Genomic DNA, 26,341 nt, shown 5'->3' with positions numbered 1-26,341 from the left:
ATGCTGAGACATACTGAAATTAAAGATCAGTTGGAACAGCAAGAGCTCCACATAATATCCCTCAAGCGTGTCAAGGTACACCTTTCAGAGATTGCAGATAGGGAATTCAGAGATGTAGATAGATGAATAGAAGACAGAATAATCCACCCGGTGGCATGAAGTTCGGATCATCTATTCAGTCCTCACTTCAAGTATGCAGTTAAGTCTCCTTGGGCCTTTTAATATTGTTTCTGTGTTTCTGAAACTCACAGGAAGAAATGTACCAGAAGGCACTTAAACAGATATAACAGCAAGGCTCTTGCTATGCTCGAGGTAATGTTGACTGTGTCACTTCCAAGTCATTACTAGTAAAGCAATTACCCTTGATGAAATCATATATGCCTCTCTGTGCATGAGCAAGCTTTGATAAATATATCTGCCTTTCTCCCAGATGACTTTTTTTATAAGAACCTAGGTAATTCAGGAATAAATTATCTTAAAATTTTCATAGCCAGAAAGACTGGAAAGACTGAAAACTGATTCAATGAAAATTCATACATGAAAACCCTCTCATAAGTGAAAAACTTTTCATCTTTACACAAATGATGTGTCAGATACTATCATTGTTGGTTAATGAAGTCAGGATAAAAGCCACTGAGCTGTTTTTCACACACCCTCCCCAAAAAACACAGCATAAATTGAGAGAAATTGCAATCCCAGACATCAAACTGAAATCAGCACATCAAAATCTATCTGCACTTAGGTCTTCGCCTACCTAGCTCAATACATTTCCACTCCTATACTATCTAAACATCTTTCTGATGGATAGGACATGCACAGGGAGGGTATTGCAGTTCAGTGTCAATATAACTGAGAAGCTGCCAGGGATACAAGGCAGAGGGCTCTGACCAACAGCAACATTGCCAGAAGTCCTGAGACTTTCTTCTCTTGAAAACTGATCTCTTACTCTTTCACCTTCACAGTGTTTCCCAGTTCTCCAGAATGAAATTAAAAGGTTAGTAAACCATATCATAGATAGCATCTCCAAAACAAAAACCTTTCAGCTTAGCATGTCCCTGAGGGCACCACCAGCCCTAACTGTCCCTGTCCAGCCTCACAGGGCTCGCCCCACCCTGCCCAGGGCCCAGGACCCCATGTCAGCCCCCGCCCCAGCAATGCTGCAGCAGGGCCGGTCTCCAGCTCCTCCACAGCCAAGCCAGGCCCACCTGCAGGCACATGTCCTGCCTGAACATTAACCCAGACCCATGGTGAGACACAAATGAGCACCTACTTAGCATCTATACCTGCTACAGAGGTGCTGCCTCTTGAATTGGCTGATAGATTAATTATATTGTGAAAGGGGTACATTTCCTTAGAGAACTTTTGTTGCTAGCAAGTGTTCAGTATAAAGTTTCTGAGCAAGTTACTGCTTTGATTTCATCCTCTTCAGAGATGATCTTCTGCATCCAGAACCTCATCATTTATTCCAAGTATAACTGTTGGTAAAATGAGTGATGTTAACTCTCTTTACAAACCTTGCTAAACTTTGAGATTACCTAGCTGAAATTTTAACATAAGAAATAGTCTTAAAATTAAGCAATCAAAAATGAAATAAAGTAAGAATGGCTTTCATCCTAGTAGAAAGATTATATTAAGAAGGGGCAATGAGGTTACTGGTTCCATATCTCTCCATTTTGCATTAAATCATCAGGTGAAAATCAATGTCTCAAACTGCAGTAAATATAGAGGTGTTCATCACTGCACTACAGCCTCAGACTATTTAGACATAATTCCCCTTCATTGACCTTGACATTTTACCTCCTTCCCTATCATTTGCTCCTTCTCCTTCCAAAACAGATTCAGTAATTCATTTCTTCTAAGTTGCTTTTACCTGTGTAGAGATTATCATCACAAGCTATGGACAGACCTAATCACACCCTACATAGACCTATGGACTAAAAAATATAGAACTTAAACTGCAAGGAATGTAGTTTTCCAGACTCCTTACTTGTTTCAAAATGATTTGTGAATGAGAATAAACAATGCTATCACAAAAATAACTTGTGAGGGGGCTGGGGAGTAGAGAGCAAGAAACCCAAAGTACAACAGAGATCTGACAGGATCATCTCATCGGTATTTAAAGAACAGTGTGGCTAGAAGCATTCAAGTATTGACTACAAAGATTTCTCTAAATATTTTTTATTAGTTCAAAATGTAGGTGGTGAAGCAATTAATCCCGAAATCCATTTCCAGGCATGTGGAAGACGAGGTAGTCATCAGGAGCAGTCAGCATGGATTCACCAAGAGCAAGTCATGCTTGATCAACTTGATAAACTATGATGAAACAACTGGCTTGGTAGATGAGGACAGAACAGTGGATATTGTCCATCTGGACTTCAGTAAGGTTTTCTACACCGTTTTCCATAAGATCCTCATAGGGAAGTTGGTGACATCTGGGCTGGATGAGCAGACAAAGTCTCAGGAGGATTTTATTAATGTTTATATACCCAAAAGTAGGATGCAAAGAGGATGGCGTCAGACTCTTCTCAGTGATGCCCAGTGACAGGACCAGAAGCAATAGGCACAAACTGAAACACAGGAGGTTCCCTCTGAATACAGGAACCACATTTTTACAGTGAGGGTGACTGAGCACTGCACAGTTACTCTGAGAGGTTGTAGTCCTTGGAGATATTCAAACATTGTCTGGACATAGTCCTGGGCAACCAGCTGTAGGTGTCCCTGCTTGAGCTGAGGAGTTGGACAAGATGATCTCCAGAGGTCCCTTTCAGTCATTCTGTGCTTCGGTGATCTGTAAATATACGTACCTTTTTCAAGAAAGACAGAATATGCCATCAAAATGAGAGTATTGCCTGACTCTAAGAAGCCAGACTCCTGTTGCAAAGGTTATAGCAGGTGTTCAGTGTTTGGCTATGTCTAATTGATGCCAGTGAATCACTTCATCAATTACTCAGATCATTATTTCTCCTTATGGAGCAATATCATTTGGTATTATCAACTGAAGACCAGCTTGAACTACAGTTTCCCACATCTCAAGTGAGTATCTTTGTGCAAAACTGAGCAAAAGCCTGATTCAAGTCAAGTAGAACAGGAATTGCTACAGTCCTGTATCTCCAAAGGTTGCTCTGTCCTCAAAAGAGACAGGAAATATATTTTAACTCTTTTGCACTTGATTTAAATCATGATATGGAATCACCTGCCTACCAATGAAAAGTCAGAGAGTCAGAACAAGGGGAAAGAAACAGCTCCATCTTCTTCCAGCACTACAAAGAATTCAGTGACATGAAACCCGACGCAGCCAGACTTACACCTATTTCAGCCTCCCTGCCAAGAAGAGAAAAGCACTGAAGTGTCTATCTGGCAACAGCCTTGTGAGCAAACACAAACACATTCGAAACTTACAAGGCTGTATTTCACATGACTGAGAGACCCTCTAAGTTTGCAGCTTAATGGTTCTGTCTATACTGTGTTCCCCTAGGTCTCATTCCCACAGTTCTCTACATCACAAGTCCTCCTATTAGAATCACAATTCCTTTCCTTTTTACATATGTGGAGTTTCCTTCCAACAGATAAAATAACTGTTAAGTAGGAGTAAACATTAAGAGAGGAGTAAAAGGGACTACAGAGCAGTTACAGATCATGGCTCAACCTGCCCATAGCCCAGTCTGCCACAGCTGTTTCAAATCATACCCCAGCTTGCAGTCTGAATACAGCCAGAATTTACTTTTGAAACAAAGAACAATAGAAAAGTAAAGACAATTTATATTTAAGATTTCCATTTATCTTCCCTCAAATTGAATGAGGAGAAAAGTCTTTTGCTGGAAACCTTTTTTCTGCTAATTAAATTCGATTCTGGCTTATCTGGGCTGTATTTGAAACTATCAGTTTTCCCTTCTCTCACTATCTGTTTTCAGGAAAGTTTTGGCAGTTTACCAAAATTGTAGTATATAAAAAAGCAAATATTTTAAAATGTGTATCCTTTTTTCCAGCCAAACTGTGACATAACATCAATGATGGAAGCTGCTACCAGCATTACTATTACATTCGGAGTGCACAAGGAGACTAAAAGAGAAGGGAACCTGTCTTGAGAGGAACCTCACGACCAGTCCTGTTCCATGATCTCAAGAAGCAAATGAGACAAGGACAGGGGGTGAGATGGATTTTTTGGGACAGAAAACTAAACTAGGTTCCTTCTACAACTGGGACTTAGCACCTGCGGTCCGACCTCCCTCTTTACTACCAGATTACTCTATCGTCGGCTGAACAATATGAAGTCCTGTAGCTCAAGTGGCAACAGGCCACACTGAGTCTTGAAAGTTTGACTTTAAGGTGCTTTGCAGAAGGTAAATGTACTTAGCATCATATGAGTTTAGGTTTTCCTAGCACTTACAATATTCTGTGAAGACCACACAAAAAATCAACAGAAAAACAGAGTCATAAAGTTGAAAGAACATTATGCATTTTTGCAATGTTTTGAATTCAAAAGTTGAACTGAATATAGCAAAGCAATCTTAATTTGATCCCTTATGATTTGATGTTATTAAAGGATATATTTTGACATTAAAGTACCTGTGTTTTTTTAACTTAATATTCTGGATGCACAAACTGGAAAAATTTGTGGTTTTCTTAAGCAACCTTAAATGTGCTACTTTTTAAATTTTTGGTGTTTTAAATTTTTCATCTGAATTGTACTTGCAGACTAATATGAATAACAAAGCATATGACCATTCAAATTGTTATTGCCATTTGTTGTACAACTTCTACAGTGCAAAGTATTTTGATTATTTCTCTCTCACTTCTTAATTTGCTGGATGTGATAGACACACACACACACAAAAAAGGTTTACTGTATGCCTATCAACCTTCTGAACATACGCAATGGCGTATATAAAATAGCTTTCCCTTCATCCATCTCTTGGTTTTGAATATTATCTTCTCTTTTAAAACTAATATCTCCCTATCTATACTTAGGTATACCCACTTATATATTCTTATCATAGCAAACTTACTTAAAAGTTCCTTAAACAAATCTTAGACAAGTAACCACTGAGGCAAGAAATTAGTAGAGAACTCTATGTGCCTTCCTTGCACTTGATGACTTACAGCTGTCTTCAAATCATATATAACAGGTGACAACGTGGCCCTAAATCGTTTTGATGTTTGACACAGTCAAAAGATATTTGTGCAATACATGCATTTTGTTTGTTTCTACTAAGAATTAAGTCAAATACAGAAAGTTAAATTCATTAATTATAACTTAATCATTCATTATAATTTTATTGTGTTGAATAAACCACGTAGCAAATGTTAGATAAAGGTGAAGAGTGATGGTATAATTCCTGGAACACCCACTAGAGGAGCATGAGTCCCTGATATTGGATTATCTCAATCCTCAGCTAATCAACCTCTCCATGTACTAACTGAACCTATTAGATTTAGAATGCTCCAAATTAGCATCAGACAGTGTAGAATAATTAATTGAACATGTTAGTAACAAACACTGTAACAATAAAAGCCCTTAAATTTCCCCAGGGCAGGAAATCAATATGTTGGCAAATTTATTTAAACTCTATTATATGAACTGAGTAAGTTGCCTAAAATGCTTCCAGTGTCTTGGAATATTTGCTGAAGATTCTAAAGCTTCCCAAAAGTCTAATAAATCCTCCCTTGTCTCCCAGCAGAGCAAGAAACTAAAAGATTTCTCTCACTGTAGGGTTTTATATATATATATATATATATATAGTCATTGTTCTGTATTTAGAACATTCTGTTTTCAGCTAGACCTTGCTTGTTCAAAATTGTCAGTCATCTTTAGATCTCCTTCCTGCAATAGCAGTAAGTTATATCATATGCTGTTGATTACAGGTCATAGCAGAAACAAAGTTATGATTGCCATGAGTCCAGTATCTCCATTCTCTTTTCCACTTATCTGGTTGAGAAACAAATTGCTTTTCTCTGCCCTGCTGCTACTCAAAAGAATGGAGATATTCAGGAATGAATGACTTATTAATATGTTGGCCTTTTAGTATTTCAGTTCCCAAAATCAAAGAAAGGCTACAGTTGCTCTGAGCAGAAACTAAGAGATTGATCCAGAGCCCTTTGAAGTCAAAAAAAGTCCTCATGAGATCAGAAGACTGCAGAAGTCAGTCCAAGTATCCATGTCTCATATTTGCTGGCTCATACTTGGCTGCAGCCTATTGGACACATAATTTTGGGAGGAAATTCTGACAGGACATCGGTAACTATACTCAGTGGTAGCTGCTACTGGAAAATTATAAATCACACCTAAGTGCATAGTTATGACAGCAATAACTATCACAAGGTCTCAAGTACAGCATTAAAAAGAGACATATTTTAGAAGACTCTTGCACAAAAGCAAAACTGCTGCCATTTTGCAAACCACAAGACAAATTTTACCTCAAAAAATGTAAGAACCAATTATATTCCCTTAGTTATATAGAGAAACAAAGCTAACTCTGGCCAAACTGGTATATCACATACTATATTGTTGTGCTATGTGAAGACAACAGTTCAGGTTCCAGAAACTGAAAGTAAGAGGACTTTCTGCCCAAGCAAAGCACCCAACATCTGGAGGCCTGAACAGCACTGCCATGTACCTGTGCCGATACATGTACTGAGTACAGCTCTCCAAGTAACCTGGAGTTACGCGTTGCATAGTGCTGTAAAATATTTGTAGGAGTACTACTCTGAGTAGACACAGACTCCAGAAACTTACATGTGCGGTCAATATTAATATGGAGGATAATGATAAAGTGTAAGCTCACATCAGGCAGCTAAGTTGCCTGATTTTCAAAAGCTCTGGAGAACTAATACCTCAGAAGACCCCTCTGGTGTCAAACTACTGCAGCAATAAAATCCTTGTCTTGAGCACTGCACATACACTGTTGTGTATGTTATTCTTCAAAAACTACCTGCCTATTTATAGAAAATTTTCTTACCGTATGTAACTATGCTAAAAAAGACATTCTGCATGCAAGCAACCATTTGAAGTTTTGGCAAATAGACTAGATCTTCCACTAATACATAATCTGTATTACAAACACACAAAAGCATTGCAATTTGCAGATCTTTTTCATTCTTTTTTTCTAATAACCTGTCTAAGATGGAACTGAGATTCATAGATGGACAAGTGATAAATGCGTTAGGAAAGCTAAAGCCCTAATAGAATTAAACCTGTCCAGCAACGTCAAGGGCAACAAGACAAGCTTCTATAGGTATGCCAGTGATAAAAGGAAGACTAGGGAAAATGTGGGCCCCCTTTGAAATGGGAGACCCGGTTACCTGGAATATGGAGAAGGCTGAGGTACTCAATGACTTTTTTGCCTCACTCTTCACCAGCGAAAGCTCCAACCACACCACTCAAGATGCAGAAGGCAAAGGCAAGAACTGGGAGAATGAAAAACCACTCACTGTAATAGAAGATCAGGTTTGAGACCACCTAAGGAACCTGAAGGTGCACAAGTCCATGGGACCTGATGAGATGCATCCACATGTCCTGAGGGAACTGGTGGATGAAATGGTGAAGCCACTATCCATCATATTTGAGAAGTCGTGGCAGTCTGGTGAAGTTCCTGCTGACTATAAAAGGGGAAACATAACTCCCATTTTTAAAAAGGGAAAAAAGGAAGACCCTGGGGAACTACAGGTCACTCACTTTCACCTTTGTGCCCATCAATCATGGAGCAGATCACCCTGGAAACTTTGCTAGAGCACATGGAAAATAAGGAAGTCATTGGTGACAGCCAACATGGCTTCACTTCATTCCTGAAAAATTTGGTGGCCTTCTACAATGGGGTTACAGTGTTGGTGGATAAGGGAAGAGCGACTGACATCACCTACCTGGACTCGTGCAAAGCATCTGACACTGTCCTACATGACAACCTTGTCTCTAAATTGGAGAGACATTGATTGATGGATGGATCACTCAGTAGATAAGGAATTGGCTGAATGGTCACACTCAAAAGAGCTGAGGTCAACGGCTTGATGTCCAAGTGGAGAACAGTGACAAGTGGCATTCCTCTGGGGTCAGTGTTGGGACCGGTGCTGTTTAATGTTGTTGTTGGTGATGTGGGCAAGTGGGATTGAGTGCACCCTCAGAAAGACTGCCAACGACACCAAGCTGTGTGGTGTGGTTGACACACTGGAGAGAAGGATGACATCCAGAAGGACATCGACAGGCTGGAGAGGTGGGACCATGTGAACATCATGAAATTCAACAAGGCCACGTGCAAGGTCCTGCACATGGGTTAAGGCAATCTCAAGCACAAATACAGGCTGGGTCATGAATGGATTGAGAGCAGCACTGCAGAGAAGGACTTGGGGATATTAGTGGATGGAAAACTGAATATAAGCCAGCAATGTGCACTCTCAGCCCAGAAAGCCAACTGTGTCTTGGGCTGCATCAAGAGAAGTGTGGCTAGCAGGTTGAAGGACGTGATTCTCCCTCTCTGTTCCACTCTGTGACACCCCACCTGGAGTACTGTGTCCAGCTCTGAAGCCCTCAAAATAAGGACACGGACCTGCTCAAGCGAATCCAGAGGAGGACCAAGAAGATGATCAGGGGGCTGAAGCACCTCCCTTATGAGGACAGGTTGAGAGAGTTGGGGTTGTTCAGCCTGGAGAAGAGAAGACTCCAGGGAGACCTTATAGTGGCCTTCCAGTACTTAAAGTGGTCCTACAGGAAAGCTGGGGAGGGACTCTTTATCAGGGAGTGTAGTGATAGGATGAGAGGTAATGGTTTTAAACTGAAAGAGGGTAAATTTAGATTAGATATAAGGAAGAAGTTCTTTACTGTGAGTGTGGTGAGACACTGGAACAGGTTGCTCAGAGAAGCTGTGGCTGCCCCCTCCCTGGAAGTGTTCAAGGCCAGGTTGGATGGGGCTTTGAGCGACCTGCTCTAGCGGAAGGTGTCCCTGCCCATGGCAGGGGGGTTGGAACTAGATGATCTTTAAGGTCCCTTCCAACCCTAACAATTCTATGATTCTATAATGCTATAATTTGTTGTAGTCATGAACTGAATTTTGTTAACAATTCAATTATTAATTCTCTTCAGTAAACAATAGGACATCATGGCAAAAACTTCTTGTTGTTGTTGTTTAATAAAGCTCTTAACTTTGCATTATTTTAGGAAAGGACTTAAACCGAAGGCCTTAAACTGAACTTGGGATATTGAGAAATCCTATCAATGGAAAACACAGATCACACTCTCTTGAAATGAGGTTCTTGTTATGTAATCACTTCCAAACACATAAACAGAAATTGTCACTATCTGATTTTCTATGCACTAAGAAATACTACTGCTTCACTAAAGAATTTATGCCCTCAAAAAACCAAACCTCCCTAGTAGGAATTCAAGAGACAGATGTTCATAATAAATAAATCACTACAGATGTCTTCTTCTTTTTTTTTTTTTTTCAGAATTTGAGTTTGCATTTGTTTCAATATTTTTTATCACTCATTTAACAAAAAAAATCTATTCATATAAGTCATTCAAGATGATCCAAGTGGATATATGAATCTTGAAAATTTTTTATTGAAAAAATAATTTCTTAACATGAGTTTCAATTTTTAAAAATTCAAAAATGTCTAATCCATTAGCCATTTTCATGTGAGGAATATTAACTTCCACTGCTGAATTGAGAGACCTGTACTGCAACAACTGCTATATTAGCCATTCCCTGGATTGGTATCCTTTGGTAAAGTTTTAAAATAGAATTGAAATATTTGTCATTAATTAGAATGATATAACGTGCTCAACCATTATTATAAATAATGACGCTAGTGTTCTGCTTCCAAATTTTCATATTGCAACTAATTCATAATTCCAAAAAAAGTTGGGGGGTTAGAACATTCAGGATAGGCTAGAAATGGAAACAACTGGTTTTACTGCTACTTTTCGAAGTTTAAATTTTAAGTCTAGTGTTAATATATTTAGGCAGGCAACTCACGTGGAGATTTTCCTTCTGAAATACCTATGAAATTTCCAGTGACTATATTGTGAACTTAGTCTTCTAAATGTAAGTGTTCTACACTGCACTTCACCACCCCCAAAAATTCACCCATCTCCACTCTTTTCTGCTTAGCAAAACTCACAAAGGAATAAGAGGTGGTAGTCTCAGTCCTTAAACCTCAGCCACAGTAAAACATATCCATTATAATTATTTCCAACAGATGCTATCCCTGCTATAAATTTTTTCACCCCTTTTAAATTCAGAATGAAACCCCTATGGAACACTTCCTCACATTTTTTCAAGAGTATGTCTCACACAGAATGTACTTGTAGATAAAGAGCATATAAAATACTCTCATCCATAATGACCTGCATCCATCATAACTGAGTAGCTTCTATTATTCATATATGACTAAAACCACTGAATGACAATGTTGGATGGAAGAATGAAGTTTCTTGACACCAATAACCCATAACAAATTGTGAAAAACCTGCTAGCATGCAGAAGTTCAAAAAGGACAATAGTGTGATCATTCAGACCTCTGATATGTGCAGTAATACCCTCAAATTAAGGCTAGAGCCTAGACTATCAATGGCATTCAAGCATATCAGATATCGTAAGGAAAATGTGTTTGAAAATGACACAAATGTTCAAACGCCAAGAACTGTATTGCCATGAGAAGAGTAGTCCTTTATGTTAAAAGGAGACTTGTAACTTTATATAACAGAAGGAATGATAAAGCACAATAGTAAGGGACCTTTGCTTCAGAAATAACACAAGTATCTCAGACAAGGCTTTATAACAGGAAAGACAACAGCATAGAGTCTGGGGAACAACATAAACTGATGAAGATCAGATTTACATTCATTGATCGGGTTTCACATGATCAAATTATTACTTGCAAACATTAATCACAAATTCTTAATCTCATCCTAAAGAAGACCTTAAAAAGGTAAATTGCACCCCAAAGTTCTTATTTCTTCCCAGAAAATGTAATGAGAGCCTAGAATAACTAGTTTGCATACAGCAGTCTTCAGACCTCTGTGGTATGCAAGATGAACCATCCCACAGGGGACTCAAGCAAGGTCTTTCCTTAATAATCCTTCTAGACAGTTAATCTGGTCAGTATCTAGACTGAAGGAAGAACAAATGTTTAGTTACAGTTTTTCTTAGTTACAACCAAAACCTACTGCATCTCCCACAGATTCAGAGCTATGGTAGTGGTTTTCAGTGGCATCTGAGCTAAACAAGTGGTATAAAAGCCTGATTTAGGAAGTAAAGGGCACTGGCAGAGGTCTCACTGACCTGACAGAGATATCTTTGAGAGACACATGCTTACTACTGTATTCACCAGTAGGGAAAACTGAAATCCAGAGGCTGTTGGTGTCTCATGCTAAAGTCATCTTCACTGAACCAGGTGTAGAAAAAAGTCAGCATGAAGTTTTTGTCCTACAGCTCAGCACATGTGAGAATGAATCGATTATCTAAAATATGTAGACCTCAAAATATAAAGCATTAATTCCTAGCTCTCCTAGTTTATGTAAGATATTCAATAGGTGTTTGATAAAAATTTTTAAAGAGCCTTACTGAACACAAATACAGTTCACAGTGGGAAATAAAGTAGCAGCCCTGCAAGGATCTTTCATCAACCACTAGTGAGTGAGGAATATGGTGAAATAAAGGAGGGTTGTTGCTGTTTTTTGGGGGGTTCAGGGGGTTTTTTTGTTTGTTTGGGAGGGAGTGGGGGTTGGATTTTTCCCCAGTTCTTACATCAGAACAGTCCAGAATCTACACAGTCAGAGTTTCTCAGCTTCTTCAGATTGCATCAGCCAACCTTAACAATAATTAGTCTGAGACATGCAGACACTGGACAATTGATCTCATGATGTAAAGTAGTTACTTGGACTATTAAGAAATTTTTGCATTCCTTCAATGCATAGCTTTTTCAGGAAAGAAAACTGCAGTGAGGCTTAAAGATGTGATGAAAAAAATCTGCCACTGTTGGGATTAGTTTGGAAGACTGAATCAGTTGGTATCCAGCTCAAGAAATTCTCTGGGCATTGCTGTTTGCCACTACAAAAGTAAAGATCATCAAGGATAACTCTATAGTCCCTGTTGTGGTACCTCAGCTTCTAATGAATTTAGCCATCTGATCCTGCAACACCATTCCTCAAAGTACAGCTTTCTGAATGTGGCATTTCTGGGAACAGCACCAAGATATGACAGCAATCACTGTATGTGTTGTTAATGCCTGTGGCTAGATTTTGTATTTTAGAATACCTTGAGGCATTGGGTAGTGTGGATATCAGGCAATTTGCGTGGTGATTTACAGAGTCATAGTGCATCAAAATGTACCATGGCAATTGTTTGATAAATAACACAGTCTTAGGAAGAGGGTATCCTTCCTTTCAAAGGATAAATTATGAAATACTAGAAGTTATAAGAGGATACAAAGTCACCTTCTATTTTGAAACAGTGTACAAACAATTGCTGATTCTAGTTATAAGACTATAGCAAAAAATAAGGTAAATTAACTTTTTTGCCTTGACAGATCACTAGTTTAAATATAAAGGTATTATACTGATATGCTATGCCTTTACCTAGAGCAAGCTAAACAAACAAAAAGACCCTTGGAATACTCTCTATTCTCCCTTTTTGAGAAAAAGGCAGTATTCAGGAGAAAGTTCTAAGCTATGTCTACATGATCCTAATTTTCATATCTCTGAATTAGATCAATTAAGCTTAATTGATCTAACAGGAATTTTTTGATTCCTGAATACTGTTAAGGTATGTTTTGCCTTGAGTATGCTAGCACCTCAGCCTTAGTATACCAAGGGTCTGCAATTCACAGCTCTACAAGCTTTCCTTTAAGCCACTGAGGCAGTGTTTTCCAGAGCCTCCACAGAAGCATTTTTCTTTTCCCCTTGATGTTCTCAAACTCTAGGTCTTATGTTGTTATTCTCACAGTCTTGCAACTGCAAATCCCAATAGTTTTGCTATGGTAGGCACTCACAGAAACAACTGCCACTACAGTGAGAATGGTCCCTCTTTTGCCCACCCTCCCGCATCATCTTTCCTTAACTTTTGTTTTGTAGACTTCATAATAGAGAAAACCAAATATAGATAATAACCATTAAAATATTTAGTAAACATTGTCCAGTAATAGATTTTAATAACCAATGTGCAACACTTAAACCTAAAAATTACTGTACTCCTATCGGCACTGATAGCATCAAGAATCAAAACAACCAGTGGGAATTTTCACATGGCCTTGAGTATACAGTGCAAGGGGAGAAGAATGGCAAAAAAAAAAATCATCAACCTTGACATATTATTTCCACCTGCTGCACCAGAGAAAAAACACAGAAAAAGGTGCTCATCAGGGAGCACTGCTTTTCCTGGCCTGCCACTTGGGTACAGTATGCATCTTTCCTCTCTCCCATTAACTTCAGTGCCTTCAGTGCCTTAAGTAACATTCATCATTAGACCACACTAATAAAACTCTGTGCACATAAGCCTGTCCCAGCACCCTTTGTTTACAATATTTGTGAAAACCTAGAATGAGAATTCTTTCCTATGTCTCTAGGCGCCAGCCAGCCAAAAGGAAAGAGATTAAGTCAATTTAGTACCGTCAAAATCATGGTGGATAGGCCAGAGTGACTCCCTGATATGACTTTAGTTACACCCAGATCAGAGAACCCAGAAGCATTTCCCAGTCTGAGTGCTGGAGCTACATCCTGATTCTGTACTTGATCAAGGCTCACATTTTCAGCACCTCCTCTTCTTCCCAAAGTGGCCATCTTGTGCATTTCTGAAGCAGGATTGAGTAGTGTTTCACGTTTCGGGTTTTCTCAGTCTAGATACCTGAAAATCATTTCCCCTCCTACAGAACATAAGCAAAATCAAAACTAAACAAACAAAAAAACAACAAGAAATTCATTACTATGCTCTTCTCCCCCACAAAAAAACCCACCCTACTCTCAAAGATATATGAAAGACTCTGGAAAGCAGTCTAGACAAAGTCTAGATTCTTTATCTTTTTCTAATCTATTCTATCCCTTTTTTTTTGTGGAAAAATGTTCATGTTTTTGCAAATAAAGACAAAATATTGTTCTACAAAAAATTGAGTTCTTCAACCAAACTTTTTATCAATCTTCTCTAGAAAACTATTTCTGGGCTGAGATATCTCCTTACATAAAATTCAGTGCTTATTTATTCATAGAAAGTGTGTACTATAAATAATCAATCCTGGTACATGTCAGAGCAGGAAAAGAAATTGGTATAAGGTAATAAAAAAGGCTGTAGTGGATTTTTTTTCCTCCTCCATTTGATTTTTCATCTTCCTATATATGAAATCTCTACCTGTCTAAACACAAAATCTAAGCACATACTAGAAGTTAGCTTGGATTAGACTTTAACACATTTCCACCTGATGGTAAATTCTGATAAAACAAAATCCTCCAGTTTAACAAGAATCATCTGAAGGAGAAAAATAAATTTAAAATATAATTTTGTCTCTAAAGATCACTTGCTTAAATTCTAAACCTATTTACACATAGTAAAATGGGTGTCATGTTCAAGACCCTCATTTTCACTACCTCCTGTCATTCACCTCTACCCTTGTCTTAACTTTTCAGAGTCACAGTGTCAAGTTAATGCAATCACATGAATTTGTGATGGACTATTTTGCTCACATTCACTAGGGCAAACATATATCGCTGGCAGGTAAACAATTTACTCCACAGAGAACAAGTTCTTAGCTGAAAAGAAACCTCTGCCAAATTAATACATTAAAAGATGAGATGTTAGCTGCAAATAGAGGAGAAAAATCCCGGAACCTGACAATCTTTTTTTTAAGCACTAAATTAATACTTCTAAGCACTCAAACATTAGGCACAGTGCCACTGAAGACAATGGCATATACCAACGTAAAAACAGTGTTAATGAGATCTTAGTCATGCTTGTAATCTTTTAAATACACAGCTCATGGCAAGTGAAGAAAAATGGCACTTAAAAATGATGATGCATGCATTATGTCCATCTATGTGTACAGGGGAAGCTTGTTTATTAAGGACATGAAAGGAAGGCTAGTACTCTGCACACTCTGAGGAAGAACTGATTTCTTCTGGCTGCTTTATTTCTCGCCAAAGATCTACTATTTTAAATTATGACATTTTGGGCTAGGCAGAGGTACATCAGTTCTATTTTGTTTTAAAACATGATCAGAGAAAAGATTTGTAACTATGGAATATAACACAGATATGAAGTAATGGTGCAGCATCCCCTGCACAGATTTTTCATCAACTATTACATTAACATCTTTGAGTGATGTATATGAGTAGGATGAAGATGCATTTTATTCTAATTTTTTTTTTTAACTCCCATGTACCAGTGACAGAACCATCAAAACCCACATAGTTTGTTAAGCCTGCCTTTATATAATCCCAGATAAATTTCTCCACATTTTTCATGCACTTCTCTGCAAGACTAACTTCTCTGAGGAACCGCAAGTTAATAGTAAAATTTGCCATACTGGGAAAAAAACAACCAAGCCCAACAAACTAAAAAAGATAAAAAAAACAACACCCAAAAAATCAGTGTGTTTGAAATGAAACAGAAAAGAAGATTTATTATGATTCTTGGGAAAAATGGGATAAAAACCCCCAAACAATCCCAAAGAGAAATGTATTCTGTGATGATACTACTGGATATGTTTTCCTTAAAATGCAATGGGGCTATTTTGATAAATGCTTTATTTGGACAAAAAATATTTTAAAAGATTATTCAGAAGAAAACAGACTCAATTTCAAAGAGTACAATCTACATTCCTACAGAGTGATGATAATACTAAGAATCATATTTTACCTTGATCCATACGGTGAACTTACACTTCCAATATATTGCACCCTCTCAGACTAAACCAAACTCTCATGTCCAAAAGCATAACCTTCTCTTGTGAGTCTGTCCTGACACATATATAAGATCTCTAGAGTCCCCTATTTGAACTGCCAGTCCTCTTACTACTCTACTCTGTATGCTCTAGTATGTTTACCGTCCCTGTGTGTCATCCCCACATTCCTGTCCTTTTCTTACATTATCATAGTTTCTTTAGTGAGCACCCTGCATTTGAGACTCTGCCAAAACTGCAAGTGACTTCTTACCTCATCCCACTCACTCTTCTCTTTTATTACTCTTTTTCTGCGAAAGATATCATGTTAACCTTCCTTTGAAACTGGTAATTTATCTGCAACTCCTTGCCTGTTTAGTCTCTGACTAAGATGTGTGATGGAAGTAGGAGAAGAAAAAAACCACAAGTTAGGGATGGTGAATAAGAGAAGAAGGAGCCATTTAAGAAGAATCATCTTGCACAGAGGAAAAGGTAAGAACTGGAATATGCAGTGTCCTCATCTGAGACATAATTATGCTTAGTGCTTAGCTTTCAGGCCTTAAGAGTTAAAAGAGGTGTTACACTGCTGTTGAGAAACCCATGAATTTTCTTCCAAAATGGAACCAGACCATCTCTCCATCATTCTTGATGACACCTCTGGCTCCAGACAGTATCTCCTCCAACTTTACATGTTTTGGTCCCTCTTGAATAAACTAGCTCCAACTGGTTTCAGAAAGCAGTGAAGTATCAAGCCTAAACAAATGACTACTCTCCAGGGGCAAACAGAAACTGAAATCTACCGCAGAAGGATGTTTTGTGAAGTGCTATGGTCCAGTGAACATTTACTGATATACCAAACACAAGATTTATTTAGCTTTCCATTCTTATCTAGCTATTAGCTAAGAGAAATCAACACACTACCACTATCACAACGACTCCCATCTCCTGTCCTTTCTACAGCACTGATAATGTAACTTCTACATTCCTACTATAATTTCTATTGCTAGAACAAGAAAACCTTTACAAAAAGTCACCCAAATTCAGCATAACAGAACTGCAAATGGAAATCGCCCAAGGGATAATGGAGTTTTTGCTTTAGCTATTGAACTCATCATCATCATATTGACCAATATTACACCTTTAATAAGGTGTAATGAATGGAAAAAAGCACTTCACAGGATCTGGGATGATAAGACAAATGACAAAGTTACATGAAATAAAAAACAAACAAACAAACAAACAAAACCTGCAGGGAAGGCAGAAACAGAGAAAATGAAAGATCCTATTTACATGTTCTAATTGCAGTTTTCCAAAGCCAAAACTCTTAGACAAGACAGATCTGTGCAGGATGACAGTTCTCTAGAACATCTTATTTCCAAAGCAGAGATGGAAAGGAAAATATAGACTGACAATTCCAAGAAGAAATATATATTTTCTACACTATAGTGTAAATGAAGACAGGCTAGCTCTTCCTCTTCTAGTGTAGAATTACTTTTGCTTTTCCTTGTATGTCACTCCATGACCATACTAACTCAATGTAAGATAATGGTACATGCTAACTGCACCATTAACCCACTGCATTTCAGTAACTCTCAGCTCTGTACCAGATCAGGGCAGACAAATCAGTGCAGCATGCCTTTCAGTATCTAGCAGTATAAAAATTTACTGGCCCTTCTAATTTACTTTGTTCCTTAACTGCAAGTATCAGCTGGCCTGCATCATCAAATTCCTAAGGCACTGTATCTGAAACATTATCTATATGGAGAGATGACATCAAACCAATATAAACACTAATCATTTACCTTCAAAAACCTTAATTCAAACACAGTTCAGCTACAAGATCTTGAGTAAAAGACATAACAAATGTAAATTCCAAGTAATGTATTTTCTTAATAACTGCTAAACTGTTTAGATTGAACCAACAAGTCCACCTATCCTGCACTGTAACTTGTGCACCTGAACTAAAGCAACGTATTATCACAACAAGCATGAAATTAATATGCTAGCTCTTCCCTAAGGAGATCTCTTTCAGCTCCATGATTAACTTCCAGTTATGCCAACTGATATTATTTAATCAGTCAGAAACAATGTATCTACATCATCTGTCCTGTAATTCACCACCTGCATGTTGGAAACTACACACACTGAACATCTCTAATGCAGGCAGCAGACCTGCTGATGGCTGTACTAACACAAATTCACAGCCTCAGGCACCACAGCTCATCTGTCCAGCTGTGCGTAACTTGCAGGAAGTTCTACTTCCCCTCACACCATTGTGTACTGTGAACATATCTTGCTTTCATGTAAATGATGTAAAATGCAACAGGCAGACATAATATTTACATTAGTGATAAGAGATATATTTGACTTGGGAGACTCCAGCCAACAAATCAGTGACTATGTTGCTGGACTGAGAAGCAACACTCTGACTGATGAATGTTGTTCTGAAGTACTGCACTGAACCATCTGCTCTAAAGTACAGGTACAGTCCTATTACTTTATAAACTTCAGGGAGTTTTGGTAATAGCAGATGTACCAAAGATTCACATGGGCTTCATCTCTTCTTCCACAATTCCTCTGGAGCCAGGAGAGGATTTTGCCCTTTTTTGTCACAATTGCTTATAAAATAATATTGAAATCTGTGATCCAGAACCAATACAACTGAACATTCAGGGAGATAACAGTACTACAAAGCTAGTTTGGAGATAAGGCAATAACTGTCTCTTCATCACAACCACAGCTAATGAGATGACGGGATGGAAAGGTGTACAAACTGGATGCGTGTACTCCATCGCTTTGGTTACTAACACATACCCAGCTTCTGTTGAAAGGCAAATCCAAGAAACTTCAGAAAGAAATTCCAGATAGTAACAAATCTGTACAACTATTTGTCTTTACAAACACTGTCATCAACAGAACATGAATTGAGACAGTACATGCTCCTGTATCATCTAGGATACTTTTCTAGTGTGCATAATCAGGCACACCTGTAACAGGTTCTTCAAGGAAGGGATGGAGATGCATTATTTTTCAGAACCTACTGCTTTCTTTTTTACTTTAAAAAAAAATATTTGAAGTCGATTCCATTAGCAGAATTTAACATGAAGTTGGTAGAAAACTTCTAAGCTGTATGATATTGCCAGTTCTATGCAAATTCTCCATATAATTCTATCCAAATGCTATCAATCATAGGACCTGACCAAAAGCCTTTTGAAACTAAAAGGAATCATTGCACTGAATCCAACAAGACCTGATTCCATGACACTAATCTGTCAATGGTCTGTTAATCTTGGTCCTATTACACAAGTCTGTTAACGGGTTATGCTACATCCAATAAGAAAATGAGTAAAAATTTATTGTATGTTAGACAGCATATATCTGATACGGTCCCATACAAATAATACGCTAACTTTCTTTATTTGAAAAGACAGATCTGGAAATTGTTCACAGTAGACCAGAAAAGGTAGAATCATATCTCAAAGCATAAATACATTACCTATATAATTTTCAGGTAACTTGTTCTGTATATGCCTGACTGTTTGAAAGAGTTATTTCATGGGTAAGTGATATGTATTGGTGGTGTAAAGTAAGGAAAAAATATTTTATTTATTGTCAGGAAAAAAAAAAATTAGATGTATAAGTATGCTATTGATAAATTTCGAGCAATTCCCTGCTCTTTTTAATAGTAGAGTGCTTCATAGTGTCTGCAAACAACTTTATTTAACGGAAAAAAAAAAACAAAAAACAACCAAAAACCAAAACCACAACTGGCTAGCACATCTACTTTGCAAGCTTAAGATTTACAGAAATCTTAAAAATTAGGTATATAATCAGGACTACAAAAGTCAGTTAAAAATGAAGATATAGAAATAATAACTAAGAATCTGGTTCCATTCCTAACTCTTTGTTTCAAAATGAGGCTATCAGCTTTGTTCTTGTTTTATTACGTTTGGGTGGGTAGGAAGTAGGTCTTTTATATATCAGAAGTCAAAAGTATGACATCTAATGTAGTTTAATGGAATAGAACAAATAGGACAGAAGTGTTACTGAAGTTCGTCTACTTACTTTCCAGCAGAGTTCAAAAGCATAAAAGAAACCCTGATACAGAAAATATAACTAATTTACTTGAACTCTCTCCATCCATAGTATTTCTAAACAGTTTTTCTGAAAGAAGACTTGTTGCCATTAATCTGACCTTTTTTCACTATGGGTCCAAACTGACTTTAAAACATAAAGAAGCTTGATCACCAACCCAGAGATGTCTGGCAACAATATCACAAGCTCACCACATGATGGCACTGATCAACATGGCTGGTCAGTCTGACTTGGAAAGACCATTAACTTGGCAGCAAAGCTACAGAGCACGGTCCCAAAAGTTTGAAAATCTGTTCCTTTCAGGTCTGTGCTGGGCCTACAACCGACTCAGACACTACAGCAATAGACATTTGCAAAATAATCAAGCCATTTAGACCACTTCAAGCAACACCTTGGAACAGAAATCCTATTCATGATAGTCCTCTTCCATTTCTGGCTGTACTAGACTTCTCCTAAATGACAGTGACTTACCTCCAGTTGGAGGACAAAAGAAAGGTCTTACCTCTGAGAAGCACTGAGAAGCAGTAGGCTATATATTTTTGTCTAATGCATTCAAGAGATGCAAATCTGAACGATACTTTTAGATGGAAGTTTGCTACCATCAAATTATGCTGCTACTATTTCATCTGTCATCCATTATGGTGAAATATTGAACTGGCTTAGCCTCAATGTTCTGTGTAACTAAATCTCAAAATTATTGTTTTATTTATGTAAAAAAAAAAAATTTAAAAAAAGAAATTGTATACAAGTAAATAAAAATGAGCTAATTCAGTATGTATATGAAATCATAACAGCCACTGCAGAATTAGCTGTAATTGACTGCTAGCTAATCTAGGAAGAAACCCAAACATTTTATTCTACAAATGTCTTCCATAGTTACATTATGAAAACATTACATCCTAACTAATAAAAGAATCATTCTTTAGTAAGATTCTGCCTCAATCTGTGCAATATTTAAAAACAGTTCCTCTATAAGCAATGAAAAAGAGTTATTTCAAAGAAAGTTATTTGAATAATGTTAAATTATGACAGCGATGTATTCCTCTAGTTTTCAGAGTGAATCAGTCCACTGTGATACTGTCTCAAATGTTTTTTTCGAGTAAGAGTGCCCTTCATTCTCAAAGCTTACCTCTATTGGAAGGCTCACCCTCTCCATCAAGTTGCAGATCTCACTGAGCACATAAATAACAGAAGACAGACAAGCATGGAAAATCCTAACCCTCTAGTGAAGCTAGTCAGTGGCATACACTTACCAAAATACGTCCTATGACACTGAGTGGTGTGTGGGCTCAGTACGGAAGACAGCCAAAAGAAAAGAATCATACATTGTGACATCAGTGACTACAATTTATTTTTAGATTATTACAGTACAAATCTGAGCATTCCTGGCTAGGGATCATTCCAAGATGTGGTCATGAATTCGGTTTGAATTAGTGGTGCCACTGGTAAAGCCCCACTGCAGATCTCGGGAAAAGCCAGTGTTCTACAAGGGCTGCTTCTGCTCAGATCCTCATGTGAGCTATGTATGAAAACCATAAAGTAACCCTGCTTCATATACAGTTTATTTTTAATGTCAAAATTTATCCTATTAGTTTACATGGGCTAAAGAAGGACGAGTTTGCCTGTAACGTCTCTGGAATAACTTCCTACCTTTTAAATTCAACAACTACAAAGCGTCTATAAATTTTCTCTTCTCTACCCTTATATCCATTTTCAAGTTGTAAAAAGTTGATTATCATTGTGTCCTATCTCATTGCAAATAATTTTCCAAGAGTATTGTCAATAAAACTTGTTTTTCTTCCACTAGACCGCAAGGTGGATTTTTTCTTTGATGTTTGTGGTTTTTTTATTGGTATGCTTTTTTTTTTTTTCCTTTCAAATCCAATCTGGGGACTACTAAAACAAATACAATGCTAAGTAGAGAACTATTAAAAGGTGACAGAGTTGAGTACATAACCCTGCCAGGTGTGAGGATCGAAATGACTCACAGCATAAATGCTTTACAAACATTGCTTGAGAGCACCTGACTTGAACTGTGACAGAGGATAGCTGCTGTTGGACATAACAGACTTACATTGATTTATGCAGCTCATGTTTACGCTTCGATTTTATTAATTATTTTTTTTTAAAGACTCCCAGTCTTATAATTCAGTGCACATAACTAACCAATCTTACTCATGCAGAAGAGCTCTTGAATCTTGATGACAAGTCTTCAAGTGACAGAATGACTAAATTATATGCTGGTTACAGCATGATGCTTATTCCTGTCCCACCCAGGTGGAGCTGTTCTTTACACTATGTGATTCAGCCATCAAATAGCAGCATGCATGTTTGAAAGGCCAAGAGGAGGCTGTATTGAGAACCTGTCAAAAACAAATGTGCAAACCTCTATGCAGCAGTCAGTAAATGTTCCTTGAATCACTCTTTTGTTTAAAACAAGCCAAACAAATCCTTGTTTCTGTACGATATCTCTAATACAAAGCTTCAGTTAAACAGCTTTTCCTTCTGCCTTTTGCCTTAATCTCTACATGACAGGTCTCCAGCTGAAGGATGCCTATAAAAGACTGACATTTTTATCGGATGTAAAAATTGTCAGGTGAATGATCTGCCCAAGAGCATGGGATCTGCTAAAAAGATAAAGTCTTTGTAAGAATAAAAAATAAAAAGGATAGCACGGCATCTCCAGCAAACCTACGGGTTTTGTCACTTGTCCTAATTTAATCTAGTTGGCCCGTTTCATTCACAATACGAGTCTTTTGTTTGCTTGCATTGTGATGCCTTTTAAAGGCCATTTAAAGAAACGATACTTCATTACTGACCACTTTACCGATCAAGAAAAAACATCAGGAATTTCTGAATTTACAGTCTACATGTTTGTGATAGAGCACTGCATTTTAAAACAATACTAGGCAAATAATCACTCCCTCCAGATATGCAGAAAGAAAAAATGTATTTTCCTTGTCTACACAAATGTTTTCCAGACCAAACCTAAGGGTCATTAAATTTAATATATAAAAAAAGGGGGTTACATTAACTTTGATTTAGTATCCTCTCGAGGACCAAGGCATTTCAGATGCCAAACTGAATTTCAGTTTCAGTATCTGGTAGAGCTTAATAGGTTGTACTTGCACACAGCATACCAACAATAATTGCATCTATACAATATACAGGCATATGAATAGAGAAGAGAGTGAGCAGTAACTGTCTGGTATTTATACACCAAGGGGTAATAATTTCAAGACTATAAAAATGAGTAGGTCAAAATTAAATTTAATTTTGCAAAGTACATGCCATCATAGATCTCGCTGTTTTGAGTTACCAGAAACTGCACGGCATGTTTTCATGTTCTGAAGTCTTTACTGATTCATTGGAATATGATTCATAAGACAATACATGCACCCCCCTACTCAGCAGTATAAGAAAAAAAATATTTGAAATGTCCTGCCTTAACGCATATCTATATAGCTGTTACCTATATAGAAGTCTACATAGGTGATTATTAATACTATAGTATCAAATGCGTATTTTCTAAGTAAAATGAAAATAAACTGCAGGATTCATTTGACATGTAGAATCAACTCACTTCTGCAAAGCAAAGTTGTGTTCTAATCTAGGATTTTACATTAGTGGAAATAGTTACTTCTTTCTTAGGGCTACAGAAAAATAGTTTCTTTTCCTAATGCCAACAGAGGATTTACACACCTAACAATTAATAAATTGTGCCCCATGGGATGTGGACTATTGCCCTTCCATTTATGTATCAAAATTAACAGTTATGTTCTAGGAGAAAAATATCGGAGATTTCCATTTTGATGAAACTGCTTGTGAATTCGTCCAGTTAATCCTACTTTTACTTCTAAGTATATGCATAGACGCCCTTAACATTGTTAATCATATAAAAACAAAAATCGGTCCAGAATTTTACAGGCGTTTGCTTTCGACACTGATGGCTAAAGAGCTCTTTTTCAATACATGGTTAAAGGGCAGGGGTTTTTTTGGTGTTTTTTTTTTTTTTTTTGGTGGTGGTGGTGGTTTGGTTTTCAATACGAAACACCTGAACTTGCATATGCGTTCCTGCCATCCTTAGGACAAGCAGCGCCTCCCCAAAGCCGACAGATGCAAACAGCTGAAGGCGGGCACCTCTCACCTCAGTGCGAGCGGCCGTGTCCCTGCTCCGCGCCCCGCACCACCGCGGCGGCGGCCGGCCCGGACCCCCGGTCCTCCCGGCCGGGCGGGGACTCGCTCCCCCGCGCGCCGCTCTGCCTCGGACGGCGTCCCGCGCCCCTGCCTCCGCGCTCTCGCTCCCACTTCGAACCCAGTAAGAGAAGATGAAAATAAAAATAAAGACGGGCCCGGCCCGCCGGGCTCCCGCCGCCGGGCTCTCGCCGCCCCACCAGGCCGGGCCCCTCGCGGCCGCGGGACGGCCCCGCGGCGGGGCGCGCGGCGCTGCGGCGCGGGAGGCGGCGCGCGGCGCGGCTGGAAGGGCCCGCACCGCCACCTGGCGGCCGCGCGCCGCCGCTGCCGCGCCCGCGTAGTCCGTCCGTCCGTCCGTCCCTGCCCCCCCCGGCCCCGTCCCCCGCCCCACGCCGAGCGCCCGAACCGGCCAAGTTTCCCGGCCGCGCCGCCATCTATTCTTAGCCCCGCTCAGGGCACGGCGGCGGGACACCCGCCCCGACCCACTCCTCCCCGCGCCTCTCTGCAGCGGCGGCGCGGGGGCGCGCCCCGCTCGCCCCGACCCTGCGCACCCGCGGAAATGTCTGGGTGGGCGGGCGGCTGGGTCGAACGGCTGCCGGCTCCCCCCCGCCGCTGTCTAACGGGCGTCCCTCAAGGCGGCTGCAGCGGGGCCGCCCCCGCTCCGCGGGGCGCTGGGGGCCGGCGGCGGCCTCTCCTCGGGGGAAGGGGCAGAGCCGCGGCGGCCGCCGGGGCGCCTCACGCCGCCAGCCCCCGCCTCGCCCGCCCCCGCCCCAGCTTTGCAGAGAAGCCGATTTACGGTCGAGCTGGGGCGGGGAGGGGGGGGGCAGTGGTGGTGCTTGTCTTTTTTTTTTTCTTTTCTTTCCTTGCTGCCCCCCCGCGCCACCGCTCCGCGTACTCCGGCTCTCCCCGGTGCCGGTCCCCGTTCCATCACGTGCGGAAACCCATGCCCACCGCAAAAGCGGGCATTTACCCGAGCACAGAAAAGGAAAGAAAAAGAAGAGAGAGAGAGATTAAAAAATTAAAAATCAAAAAAAAGAAAAAAGAGGGAAAAAAAATCACCACGGAATAGCTAAAGCCAAAGCGGGCGAACCGCGGAATCCAAGACGAGCCAAGATTTCCTCTGAACAGCCGCCTCCCTTGTTCTCTCCCCCCCCCCCGCCCCCTTCCCCCGTCCCTGTCCTCGTCCCCTTTTGCTTTTTCGTGGTTGTGGTGGCGAGGGAAGTGGTGAACCAAAACCCTACGTGTTGGGTTTGTGTTTCCCTGAAGACCACAGGCGCACACAGAGCATGAGGTACCGCTCCTGCCCCTCTCCGCGCTTTGCAGGAAACTGGCTTCGCTCCTTTCTCGCTCTGCCTGTACTGCAGATATTTTTCCCTCCTCTCCTCCACACTCTTCTGTTTATTTGGCTGTAAGGCAGAGCTACTTTGTAAACATCTCACACAGAACCCCAGAGCCTTTCCAAATAGCTGATTGCAGCAAAATGCCTCCAAACAAATTATGGTGCAAGGGGGATATAGGGTACGAGACCGAAGCGGATAAAAAAGAAAGAAAATTTGCATAAATATGCATATGTGACAACGAGATCGCATATGATGGTGGAGATAGCAGAAAGAAAGTATCGCTTTATCATGATGGGAAAAGTAAAAGCACAGACGACTGCAGCAAACTGCTCGCCCTTTGCCAGAGTACCAACTGCAACACCTCTCCCTCTCCCCCACCCTCGCCGAAAAAAAAAAAAAGGGGGGGGGAGCAACAGAAAAAATTAAAATGAACACTCAAACGGTAAATCCAGTACTCCTACCTTAACACTGGAATAGCTGCAGAAGCGTAAGGGTCTTTTATACACAGGCAGATTCTTTCAGAAAATCCTCTCGAGCTACCATGCAGCGGGGGTTATTCACACACGGTTCCTGCTCTCCTTTTTGGAATCCAACGCGATTCGCTTCTCCAAAGGAATGCAACGACCACGGAGCGGGTCGGGGGGGGGGGGGGGGGCAAAAAAATTAAAAATAACAAGGTAGACAACAACACTGGCTTTGAAGGAAACTCGTGTTCTCGGTTGTAAGCGACCTACATTCAGGCAGAAAATTCATTGCAATCAGTGCGAGATGGCAGAGTTGGGTCTGCGAGTAGGAGCTGTGATTGCCTATGCAGAGAGACCGAGCCGGGGAGAGACTGATCCGCAAGGCAAGGCGAG

The 26,341-nt window shown here is 39.6% G+C and overlaps 1 protein-coding gene across 6 annotated transcripts in view; it reads right to left on the bottom strand.

The window, feature by feature from the left end:
• NLGN4X (neuroligin 4 X-linked) overlaps positions 1-26,056 on the bottom strand; it is a 195,968-nt gene extending 169,912 nt beyond the window's left edge. For 4 of the 6 annotated variants that reach the window (XM_074907639.1, XM_074907646.1, XM_074907618.1 and 1 more), the window contains exon 1: positions 25,946-26,056. The gene's annotated coding sequence lies outside the window, so the exon portion shown is untranslated. Of the gene's footprint in view, positions 1-24,097; positions 24,185-25,945 lie in introns of those variants that run through there. The other 2 variants (XM_074907625.1, XM_074907633.1) reach the window with 2 other exon arrangements.
• Positions 26,057-26,341: the final 285 nt, after the last annotated feature.

This window comes from Athene noctua, chromosome 1, assembly GCF_965140245.1.
Source record: "Athene noctua chromosome 1, bAthNoc1.hap1.1, whole genome shotgun sequence".
Taxonomy (NCBI): Eukaryota; Metazoa; Chordata; class Aves; order Strigiformes; family Strigidae; genus Athene; species Athene noctua.
This window is presented reverse-complemented; position numbering and strand designations above follow the sequence as displayed.